The sequence below is a fragment of the Molothrus ater genome, chromosome 2 (genome assembly GCF_012460135.2).
Source record: "Molothrus ater isolate BHLD 08-10-18 breed brown headed cowbird chromosome 2, BPBGC_Mater_1.1, whole genome shotgun sequence".
Lineage (NCBI taxonomy): Eukaryota > Metazoa > Chordata > Aves > Passeriformes > Icteridae > Molothrus > Molothrus ater.
The window spans coordinates 6,560,926-6,574,094 of record NC_050479.2 but is presented as its reverse complement, the minus strand read 5'-3'; positions in this window follow the sequence as shown (position 1 = coordinate 6,574,094).

Below are 13,169 nucleotides of genomic sequence, written 5' to 3'. Positions count from 1 at the left end.
CCACCCTGCAGGTCCCTCCCACTGCCTGTGCTGTGCTCGGGAAAAGTGTGAGAAAATATTTCTCCCTCAAATCTGCTTTCAGGAGAGCGCTGCCTCGCGATGACATTTAAGGACAGATTTTTCTGGGGCGCTTCTCGTTTTATCTGAAACATTTGAAAGCTGCTTCCTTGGCAATCTTCTTGCCTGCTCCTCGGTGGCATGTTATCTGATCTCTCCTTACCCACTGGCTGTGGGGAGAGGCACGCGTTTCACCGGTAAAGTCATGGTTAAACTAAACATTAAACTGTCCAAGAACTGACTTCCTCGACAGCTCTGATTCAGGCTCCCAAAAATGCTCTGCACAGTGAATCATGCTTCCTTCTGGAAATGACAGAACTTCCTCATCATGGTGTTCTAACTTGCCCTCTCCTTGTCTCCCGTGCTATCAGGAAAGGATTGAATTGCATGCCACATTTTTTCCGTGGTCGGCAGGGAGATGCATCCTTTTTGAAGAGGAAGAATTCCTATGAGTCAAAGGATGACAAACTGAAAATTAGTACCAGCCGCAGAAATAAATGACAAACAACAACAAAAAGCCCCGTAGAGGTGGCCAGTGGGTGTTTATTGGCTATTTGCCTTTCTAGCAACTTGAGTAGCCTAACTGTTGAGAGGCAAACTTGCCTTTCACCACTGAAAGTAGGAGCAAAGTTGAAACCACCAGGATTAGCTCTCTGATTGTCTTTCCTGTGCTTGGCTTGACAGGTCTTGTGTGCTCCAAAATCAGGTAAGGTGGGGCAGTGCATGAAAGGTCCCAGAGTCCATCCCAGCTCTGAAGGACACACAGCAAGAGTGTGGGGAGGATAAAGGACAGTGTTTTTGGGGGCTTGTTCCAGTCAGACTCACATAGCAGACTGGTTCACAGGCATCGTGGTGACAGCAATTTAGAGACAGTTTGATGCACAGGACTTTGAAATCAAAACAACAACCCCCTGCTTCAGCCCCACCCCACGCAAACCTCTATGATTGCTGAGCAACAGAGTTGGGGTAAATACCTGACCATATGGTAAATGATGACTTGCACTGGAAATCAAAATTTTAACAGCTCTTTTTGCTTTGTATACAAAATTTTAACTCCCCCAGAACCAGTGCAGGTGAAAGCCCAAGATGCACAGTCATTATTAGTTGCCAGGCTCTGGGCATTCCTGGGATGAAATCCTGTTCCAAACCAAATCACTAGCAAATTCCCAAAGGAGTAGATTTTCAGCCTCATTCAGACATAATATAATAGGACAGCCTGGACACTAAAAACTGGAGAGTGGTTGAATGGAAATATAGGGGCAATTACTGTGCTTCCCTTAGAACAAACTTATTTTCATTCCCTAGACATATTCCATAATCAGAAAAGCACTACGTACTTAATAGGGAAGAAGAGTAAATAATACCAAAATATGTAAATTTTCATGCATTTTAGGCAGATGAAATGCATTTTTTCAAGACTAATTTAGGAGCATTTATTGCCTTTGAGACTTAAGTTTATATTCCTGCCCTTTACATTGTCCCTGAGAAATGGTATGGTTTGTGTATTGACATTTCATTATTTCAATGTGATTCACACTTGCTGTTCATAGCAGATGAAATACATCAAAAAGAGTCATGAAAAAAAGAAACAAAATTAATGCTTAATGCATCTGAGCCTGTTTGGGGCTCCCTGTTGCACCAAGTAAGCTTAAAGCACACCTAAGGTGGAGGTCAGGGAATATAGAAGTGGAATAAAACTCCTGAACCACCATATTCAGTCACAGGCAGGACAGACATAGAGTACTTTTCATAAATGGGTCAAGTTCTACCCTGAAAAGACGACAACTTGTTGCTTCTTGAAAGGCTACCCCACGTCCTACTCCTCCAAGTTATCTTTTTCTAATTTCCTCCACATGCTTCTTTGTGGCCAGAACAATCTTGGTGGCATCTGTTTAAACTCATAACCCACTAGTAACAACAATCCATTACTTAAATATAGTGCTTCCAGGCAGCAGCTGATTCAATCACAGGAGTAAAAAACATTCTTAATAACAACTAACAATCAGGTCCTTCAAATGCATGTATTAGAGACTAGGATAGAACACAGAATAAAGTACCCACTCATTCTTGACCCTGAAACCACGATCCCTTAGCAGACTGATCTGGAGCTGCAAGGCAGGGGATAGGTATTGAATCCCAAGGACTGATCATGCTCAGCAGTTTTGCAATCAGAAAGGACCTTGCCAATTTGCTGACTCATTTCCTTTGGTCCCTTGGATGTAAAAATGAGAGGTCTCATCCCACTGCCACTGTATGCCTCATTGATGGAGTCCAAACCAAAGTAATCTGAATCTAATGGGAAAATTCACACATCAAAAGTATGTAGACTCATGGAAATGTAATTGAAACAACACTCAGAAAGAACATTTCAGGGTTTTTAAAATTTCGTTAGTTTAAAAACTGTAGTCTTAATGCAGAAAGGCTTATTTTAAACCACAAAGAGAGCTGTGGGAATTAGAAATTATCTATTTTCAGCAGCAATGTCTGTTGCATTTTTTATTCATCTGTCTTTCAGATGAGAGTTTGAGCCTAATTTTTGTACAGCTGTTGGCAAACCTCCCCTTGACTGCCGTGGAAGAGGCCAATTGTTCATGTTTGGAAGATGCTTCAGATGTCTTCTGTCACACAACAAACACATGCAAGAAGAACTTGTTCAAGTTGGATGGGCTGCAACATGAGACCAAGTCCCCAGGAAAAGGGAAGACTTGGTTTACAGGAGGGTGCAAGGTCTCCATGGACAGGAGAAGAACACCAGGGTTAAAGGGGCATTTTGAACACAGGAAAAAGCAACATATCAGTACCAGGTCTTGTCTCTATGGCTGCAAACCAGACAACCTGAAGGCAATAGTGGTGGCCAGAAGTTTTGGAGTTGGAGAAGTCAGGCTGGAGTGGAGGACATACTCCTGGCATTAAGATGTCCCTTATAGCTCTGATGGGTCATATGAAAATGCTCTGTGTTTGGGTAACACTTGTTGGTTGTACAGCACACTGTACTTATCAATGGTGACATTCATTAACGCAATTGCTCAGAGTGATTATGGATTTAGGGGCCTGTTCGCTCTGCTCCCACCTCCTTTCATATCTGTGAATACCACAGTGAGTAGAAAAATGCCATAAAAATTACAGAAAGGCTTTTCTCAAAGCACTAGCCTGGAAAAGGAAAATGCAGCTCCTCTGTGAATGGCAGAAGAAGCCATGAGCTATCTTCAGAGAAACCATCAAAATCAAAACTGCAAAACTTTCCCATCACTTCCAGTCCACAAGCTGGTCTGTTTTTTCTCCCCATGTGTACAAACACATAACCATGGTTATGAGCTCTCTTTACAAACAACTCCTCCCCCTACTCACCCTCTCTTCTTCTGCCCTTCCACATGCACACATTCTGGCTTTTTGCTCTTCTGCTCACAGACAGACTGACGGCCCTTGCACACTCACAGGTAGAAAGCTAATTGAAAACCCAGGGCCAGCAGGGCTTCTCCATGCCCAGCTTGCTGCTGCCACCCAAGGAGACTCAGGGAAGAAGCTCCTGCCAACCCACAGCTCCTCCTGGCTATCAGGGTGCTGCTGACTCCAGGGTGCTGCTGACTCCTCGGCTGTGGACTCATCCACTGCAGTCCTGTCATTCCCCACCAGCTCTGCAGGGCTGGAGCAGGTCCCACGTGCCTTCAGAGGGCTGTGGCTGTGACTGTGTGCTCCTGGTGACTCACTAGGAGGTCACCAAATGAACCAGATCATGAGCACTGAGAAACTTTGCCAGCCCTGTGTGAATGGGAGAAAAAGGAGGAAGGAAGTTCTGTTGTTGCATTTTTTCGTGGTGATCAGTGCTGAGTCAAAAAAAGGGCTCCAGGAGAGCCCTTTAGAGGAGGGGGGGAAGCTAAAATTAGAGGGAGGAAATTAGAGGGGGGGAAAAGCTAAAATCATTAGAAAAATAGAATTTAAAAAATATAAGCCAGCTGGATAGGAGTGGGAGCCCAAAAGACACCATATTCTTCTCACTGTAGATGATGGTTGTGAGAAAAATCAGAGAAGGGAGTGACAAGTGGGTGGTGATAGTCTTCACTGCTAGAGTATGACCTGCTTTTTTCTCATCCTGGCCTCTCACTAATCCAACCAGTTATTCCCTGTGGGAAGACAGAGGGAGAAAGCAATTGGGCAGGTCCAGTTGAGTCTGCTCTCCCTAAGGATGCCTCTGGAACAATGAGGCTGATTTCTACTCAGCCTTCCACGAGCTGTTCTCAGTCACATGTGCTGACATGGAGCTGGTGGGCACCACAAAGGCTCAAGGTGCTGACCAGGGTGTTCCCCACATTAAGCAGAGCTAAAGCTCAGACAGACTGCAAGCTTGGGTGAACTCTTAGCCCTTTGCCAAGGTAAAGTTGCCAGGTTTTACACACTAAAACTAAGGAAACATAACTCTAGTACAGCATGATTGCCCTTCTAATAGTGTGGGCTAACTGCTTTGATGGAGAAGTGAGCAGCTGTTCCAAAAGTACCAGAAAATTACTGCTTACATGGTTTTTCATATAGGATGCAGGACATGCTAATATTATATAGGATGTTCACCAGTTCCAGTAATACACCAAATATATGCCCAGAAGTTTCTGACATATTTACATTTTAGGCAAGAATCCTTTCAAAATATTTCCTCAGGCAACCAGTACTGTAGGGCTGAAGAGTTTATCTTGGTTAATTCTAAATGATTTAAAAAGAAAAAGACTGTGGGGATCAGCTCATTAGCAGCTGTAAACCGGCACTGGTCCAGCAACCTAAGTAAACTTCTGAGTTCATAAACTGGCTGGAGAGAGTCTGGCCCTATTCTGCAACTATTTAATCCCTTAGTATGGCAAGGGTTTTACCCCACTGTACTGGCAAGAACCAGCTTGGTTTGAATGAAGAAATACTTCATGTTTTTCAGCTCTCTCTTATTGTCAAGCTGTTGAAGTCCAAACACTGTTTGTGACCCCTGTACGGTCAGAGCTTGATGTCTACTAGAATGGATTTCTCAAGCTGATAGATGAGACTGATGTAGCAATGTTAATTTTTGTGTCTACACCTATTAAATAAATGTCCTGCTTCTGGGCAACAGCTTGGCCCTATGTACATTTTCTATGGATATTATTTTCTGCACATTTTCCAAATCTATTAATATGGTGAAAATTATGTAAGATCTTTAATGCCACATGTTTTGCTTAGGCTGTGTTTCCTCCAGTTGACCAGGAAAGAAAAAGTGGGATAAACAGCTGCTAGTAAAACAATTTCCAGGATTGCCTGTTTTCCTTGCTTGTAAAAAGGTTCACTTCAATTTAATGTTAGTTACTAATGAATGCTCAGCATAGAAGACTCGTGCCTTGATTTATGCTCCCTTGAGATATACTTTTGGCAATTGTCCAAAATGCTTTTTTTCCTTAGGGTTTCATTGATTAGCAAGGAAGCAAATTGGTAAAATAAGTAAATTGATATTGAGAAGTCAGAAATGCTGCATTTGGCGTCTTCAGTTTGTACATGCAAATTTGTATTCCTGAAATGCATCATCCTTTTGAAAGCCAGCCTTGCTAAGTCTATATTTATTAATGTTAATCATAGAGGCAAAGCTCATGACTTCAAAGCCTGATGTGATTTTGGTGCTTTAAAAAGGAATTAAAACATTTAATTATTTTTGAAGAATGTAAAACAACCCTCCATAATCTGCAGCACTTGTTATATACAAAATAAATCTTCTGAAAATTGGTACAGCAAAGTTTGAATTAGTGTGATTAAAATAAAATTAATAAAGACACACTTTAAGAACTTTTTTCCATCTCTATCAACCTGTGAGAACCCTACTCATATAATTCACTCAGAACTACCATATGGCTGTAACTCTTTCAAAAGTCATTCCTTCTTTTATTGAAAGGTGTCTCCTCCAAAAGAGTTGAATAATACTCTGTGCCAGAGATTGCCACAAATATCCTTCCTCTTTGCAAATAGCTGTTGCTACTATTATTGCCAATGCCAGCACAGCAGAGGAAAATACCTTCTGTCACAATGATCCCTATTCAGAGTCCAGTGGAAACCTAAACTGCCCCAGGAGGATTCTGCCATTAGGGACCACATTCTCAAGAAGACAAAAATAGTGTGTTCTTTGGGAGCTATGCAAAATGAAAAAGTTGTGGATATTTTATATACAGCCCCATATGTGCAGTGGAGGGGCTGGCTGGCTGGGAAGCTGCCTGAGTAGATTGGAAAGGAATTCTGAAATTAACATTAAAAGAAAAGACAGCACAACCTGGACAATATGAAAGTTACAGGGCACTACTGCATGATGAGGCAACGAGCATGGCCACAGAGGAGTCTGTGTTTGTGGATGCAGAAGGAGGGTATGGACTCCTAAATGCCTGGACTCTACATGGCTTTGTTTTTATTTTCAGTTTTCATGCTAACTGTGGCACATATAGAATTATTTTAACATACAACATAAGAATTTTTATTTGTCTGAATTATAAAGCACCATATGTGAATGCATCTGTTCTTCGCTGTGTTACATTTATTATTTGTACTATGGTGGGGCCTCAAGTTTCCACCTCAGATCAGAGTTCCAACTTGCTAGGCAATGCACAAACACATAATGGGAAACACTCCCTGCCTTGAGAAAAACATATTCTAAATTGACAAAAACAGCTCAGGGTGGGAAAGGAAAACAGCCAGAGCACCGTTCCAATGGCAGCTTAACCTCATCTAAACCGAAGCTGCCACACTCCTGCACCTCCAACCCAGAACTCAAATTGCCCATTCAGTGGCTTAAACTGGCTCACAATTTGAGTAACTCCACTCCAGTAAGGAGAAGAGCAACACTGATCTGAAACTAGTCCCCTGTTTCCTTTGGTGAGGTTGGTGTAGCAGAGTTACCTCCCTGAAGATTTTCCCAGTGCTGGCAAGAGGGAAGGGCCATGGCAGGACAGTGGAAAAGCAAAAGCTGTGCCCTAGGCTGGCATAAGCTGCTGTGGAAGCTCACAAAAAGAAGTGGGACACCCAGGATTGGAGAGGTCAGGCACAGAGTAAAAGCTCTGGCACTTGCTAGCAAGTGGAGTTGGCTCAACTTTTCCCACTTTGTCCAATTTTTCCCACTTTTTCTCTCCCACGTGGGCATTTTTGCACACACACACACACACACACACACACACACACAGGCCCACACAATGGTCCAGAGGGTGAGGAGCAGCATAGGATGGTCAGCACTTCTGGATCTTCAGAGCAGAAGGCTCCTGGGGCTCTGCTGAGTTCACCAGGCCATGGTCAGGAGATCCCATGTATGAACCCTTTGATATCAAGTGATATGTCACTAACAAGGGGGTGTGCATTACATATGCTCATGCCACAAAAAACCAATAGGAATGGTTTTCATCCTCAGATCCGTGTGTGCTTTCTGCTCCTTTCATTTTCAATTTGCACTCTTGTTTTTAAAAGTCCACTGGGGCTTGCTCCATCTCAGCATTTGGTTTCTTTCTTTGTCCTCCTACTGCAATCTGTTACCTCTTGTTATCTACCATTATGCCTTTCTTTACTCCTTTATGTGGTTTTGCATGGTTGCTGCTGCCTCTAGGAACAAGCTGCCTGTCTCTGAGGGCATATCTTATTTATTTTTTTTTTTTAATCCTCATTTGAAAACACATGTTTTTCCTGTATTTATGATGCAAAATTGTTCTGTCCTTCTCTGCTATGGGCCATGAAGAATGCCTGCTTTAATTTACCCTACATGCTGTGCTGTTCATTCTTCTTGTCTGTAATTTATGCCACATACTGTGCACTCCCTTGTATTATACAACATAAAGTTGCCAGATGGGTGAGTGCAACGCATGCTTTACAATGAAGGCTTTTAGGCAACTGCTTAATCCAAAGCTGCAGAAGAAGCCAACTTGAAAAAAGAAAGAGCATTTGAAAATATACCCAAACAGGTCAGTAGTTATTATGTGGGGATAACACTCTGAGAACACTTGCTAATTAGCATACCATGTTTTTAAGTTCTCCTTGACATTTATATTTTCCTGCTTGGTTTTCATGGTGTGTGATGGCAGAAGATGGAGCCAACAGCAGAGCATTAATGGGAAAGAAGGATATTTGGTCCTAAAACAGGAGCAGGCACTTTTCAGAATGAATTGGTGCCCAGCACCTGGAGACTTGTCTGGCTGTGGCCAGTGGGTCAGTGTGGCAGCACACTTTGCCAGGCTATAGAGGATTCTGTAGAAGATGCTCAGCATATGGAAGGGTTGTTGCTCTTCTTGGAAAAGGCCATGTTATATCTCCTTAGGGTTTATTTTATGCACTGTGGGCTGAATAAAAGGGGCTCCAGCTGCCAGGCACCACTGCTGTACACCCTGCATGGTTCCTGGGGCATGGCCTGCTATGGCCACTGCTTAGCCCTCATCTTCCTTCCTCCTGTCCCATCACCAGGAGGGCTACATCCAGCTGCTGATCTGCCAAATTTGCTCTGCTGTTGCTGCCCTGGACCACTGTACTGAGTTTGTGTGGCCAGGTTTTGGTAGTGGACGGGGGCTACAGGGGTGATTTCTGTGAGAAGATGCTGCAAACTTCTCCCAAGCCCAGCAGAGCCAATCCCTGACAGCTCCAGGATGGACCCACTGCTGGCCAGGGCTGGGCCAGTTAGAAAAGGTGGTAACACCTCTGGGATAACAAATTTAAGAAGCAAAAAAATTATAGTGCAGATGTGATTGCAGCCAGAGAAGAGCAGGGTGAGGATGTGTGAGAGGAAGAGCCCTGCAGACACCAAGGTCAGGACACAGCGAGGGGCAGGAGCTGCTCCAGGGGCTGGAGCTGGGATTCCCTGCAGCCCTGGTGAGACCCTGGTGGGGCAGCTGTGCCCCTGCAGCCCAGGAGGGCACAGGGATGCAGAGATCACCTCAGCCCAGGAGGGCACAGGGATGCAGAGATCACCTCAGCCCGGGGAGGAGACCCAAAATGGGGCACAGGGATGCTGAGAGGAGGCTGTGAACCCATGGGAGGCCCATGAAGAGAGGAGCCCACCCTGGAGCAGGATTCCTGGCAGGACTTGTGACCCTGCAGGGGACCCACGTTGGAGCAGGCTGTGCCTGAGGGACTGACCCTGTGGAAGAGTGACCAACATTGCAGCAATTTGTGGAGAACTGTTTCCCATGGGATCAACACTCCTTGGAGAAGTTCATGGAGAACAGTCTCCCCTGGGAAGGATCCCATGCTGGAGCAGTGGCAGAAAAAATGTGTGATAAACTGACTGTAAACCCCCTTCCACATGTCCCTGTCCTACTGGAGGGGAGAAGGTAGAGTTGGGAAGGAGGGAGGGGTGGGGCCAGGCATTTTCCAAATCTTATTTTACTTCTCATTATCCTGCTCTGATTTTGTCAGTAATAAATTCAACTGATTTCTCTAATTTGAGTCTGTTTTGCCCACGATGGTATTTGGTGAGTGATCTCTACCTGTCCTTATCTCAACGTATCAACCTTCATTATATTTTCTCTCCCCTGTCCAGCTGCAGAGGGGGGTGACAGAGTGGCTTTGGTGGGTGTCTGGTATCCAGCCAGGGTCAACTTTCCACAGCCAGGCTTGGGTGCATCCCTGCAGTGCTTGAGGACTGGTTTGTGCCTGGAGAAAGCTGGTGTGGCTGTGGAGGGCCAGTCCTACCACCCACCAAGGGATTACATGAGCACTTATGCAACCCTTGGTGGGGGAAGCAGGGATATCCTGGGTGACGTCTGGGCTCTGTGGCAGCTGACAGAAACTCTGCAAGTGCTGGCTGTGAAACAAGGCTTTCTCCCCACACCCTGATGTGCTCAGAGAGGCTGTGGTTGCTGACACCAGCAAGAAGCAAGGTGGCTTGCTCAGCCAGCACTCCAGCAAAAGGAAAGGCTGGAAGTAACCATGCATTTCAGGTGGGCTATTGGAAACCAGGCTGGGATTGCTAAACAGATGGTGTAACACTGAGCTTCAGCACCACCACTCCCTGCAATGAGTGTTTCCAAAGAAAAACGTGAGGATGGGGAGAAAAATATGTTAGGGTGTGACAGAATCCTACTGTGTTATGGAAGGGCCAGTGGGAGGAAGGGAGATGTGGAATGAATCTATCTACATTTAAAGTGAAGGCACAGCATGTCTGTGTCAGCCAGCACTGAAGGCAGCAATGAAGATGTACCAGCATGGGCTTTTAACACACTGTTCACCATCAGAATGCAAGCTCTCATCATTCTGCTCTGGTGGCAGCTTGTGCTGTAGCCTGTGTGCCTCATCCTGGTGTCCTTGCAGCTCTGGGTAGGGAGCTTGAGCTATGTGGCCAAGCTAATGCACACCCCAGTATCACCTCAGCAGGAAAGGTGCTGCATGGAGCAAGGGCAAAAAGCTGCCAAGAGGAGCTGGGCTCTCCAAGCCTAGGAAAAAAATTGTTCTGTGACCTCACAGCTAAGAAGTGAAAGTGCCAGGACCTTCAGGATTTGGCTTCTGCTTCATTTGTCCACTTACCAAGGCTGAAGCTGATAAATGCACCTATTGCATACCCAGAGCTAGACTTTATTTTTCAAATGGTTCCTCTAGTGCAGCCTTAATTGCTTTAACTATGAAATTGGCACCAGAAAGATGTGGGATGGAACAAAAAAATCATATTGTTCACGCTAAGAGAGCAAATGTAGCATTACAGGGCAAGGTCAGTGCTGTGAACAACTTCTATGCTCTCCTACACAGAGTGACACATCATCAGGCACACATCTCCTAAGGACACATATCTCTTGGGGACAAGACTTGCTTAGAGGTATTCCAAGGCCATTTCATTAGCATTTACATTCAAATGTTTTAATTGTAAGTCACAGAGCAAAGCTCACTAACATAGGTATTTGGCATTTCAAGTATTCTTCTCAATTTTTAAAAAAATTCTTCACCTCTCTGGAAGATGATGGATCATGGTTTTACTCCAGATTACTAAAAAAACCAAAAACATGAAGAGTTTGTCTCTGATACAATGAATTTCCTATTGACACTAAACTGGCAGTGCAATGTAACTGATAAATGCATTTCACACTTAGTTTAACATGCCTTAAAACAATCAGGTTAAAGGACCGAGGGTAAGCACGGATGTCTAAAATAGCTGCTGATATTTCCCTTTACTTTCTGTAAGGCTTGACTTTCTAATAATCAACCCATTTCTCCCATGCATTTTCATGTGCTTCAGTGAGTTGGACACACTCCAGGCATTGACTGACTGCTTTGCAGCACTTGCTAAGTTTCTATTTCTTCTAGAGGAAAAAGAAACTCAAGAAAGAGAAACTTTGTGCGATAGTGCCTGAAAAAGGTATTACATCACGGGGCCTGAAAATAACCAATATCAGCCTGTTTGTCATGGGTTTGAAAATAACCAATATCAGCCTGTTTGTCATGGGTTTGTTTCCCCTTTCTGTTTGACTGTCATTAATGGGCCATGTCAGTACATCCAGAACAGGAGCTTCCTCTCTGAGGTTATGTATCCATGTGTCTGCACATACATTTAGCTTCTATTTAGGGCTTAGTCTCTATCTGTCCATAACTTTCTGTTGCAACTCAGTTGTGTTATTTGGGAATTGGATGCCACTGGACTGATTTGTTGTTATTGAACCTCTGATTCTCATCTCACAGCACAAGGCTTCAAGAGCAAGAAATCAGATCAGTGTTTGCCAAGTCCCCAAATCATTTTCTGGGCTTCTCTAAACACTTTACTGCCTCTCACAGTCAAAAATTCTGCGCTGTGTCAGATGCTCCTGAATTGGCATTTCCCAGGGTGAAGCATGCTGAAAGACCTCAGACACTCCAAAGCAAAGAGAACAAAACCTTCTCTTTGGAGCTCCTGGCTCCCTTCACCAGACCTGCTCTGAGATCTCATGCAGTGTTTTGCTTCTCTGTTGTAGTGGTCTGAGGACAGTGTGTGTTTCCTCCAAACTCTTCATTCTTTTGGTTTGGGTGTTTGCACTGTCATCAAGAAGGATTGAGATTGATATGTTCATTTTCATATCACTAGGACAGTTTCAAGAGACAGATCTGTCATATGGTGGGAGAGGGAAGGACATACACTGCCTTATTCAAGATGAAAAACTTGTGTGAATGTGACTAAGAATTAGTCACATACCTGGGACAGGGTTCTGTATTAGACTTAAAATTCATGTGAATGGAACATCCATAGTTTTGGCAGGGGTGGATATTCAGTGCATTTTTCAGGGATGAAACTCAGAAGAACAAAGAAGGTCAGTTTAACCTTGTGGTTGTGGTTATGAATGAGCAAGGAAGTTTAAATTACACTGAAGGACAGCTCCTTTAGTCACAGGAGCCCATGGTGCACTCTAGATCCTTCGCAAGTAAATATGAGCACTTTGTGTTTTTACAGCAATAAGCAAAATGCTAAGACACAATGATTAGATTGTTCTTATTTAGCTTTGCTGACAGTGAAGTTCCTTATTGGCTGCTGAAGATTACAGCTATGGAGCAGGCTATAAACAGAACAGCCAGGCATTTTTCACAAGTGTAACACAGTGGGCTTTTAGCAGAGCTCTCTCCTGCTTCCTCATCATTTTAAATGACAAGCTTCAAGCACAAGAGAAAAAGCTAATTACATTTGTGTTTAATCCATCCAACCACTCATTTGAAATAGGATGGATTGTTTCACATGTCTGGCTGAATTCAGCGAAAGAAGTGGGTTCCTTCATAAGTCCCTGATACATCATGCACAGGATTGCTTGGACATTGATCTCTGCAATTTTTACTGTGAACTTTTCTATTTCAGACGTGTGAACACTGATGGCTGAGATTCCTTGCTGCACTGCTCCTGGTTCACCTTGGGATCAGCAACACTTCTGATGATTCCTGCTGCTTCCAAAGCCCATCTCTTGCCCCACAGCTGACACTGCAGCTCTGTCTCATGAAATGTCTGTTCAGAGAAATCCCCAGATGTGGTTTAGAGATGCTCCTGCCCCTCATGTGCCCTGGTGCTTTGCTGGCTGATGCTGGTTGACTGTATGTGCTTGCTCAGCCAGAGTGGGACCATCCAAACCTCCTGGGGTTCCTCCGTCAACTTTTTCTAAATTGTTCCAGGAGCCTTTGACTGACTCACTGAAGGCCTGTTTAGTGAATAA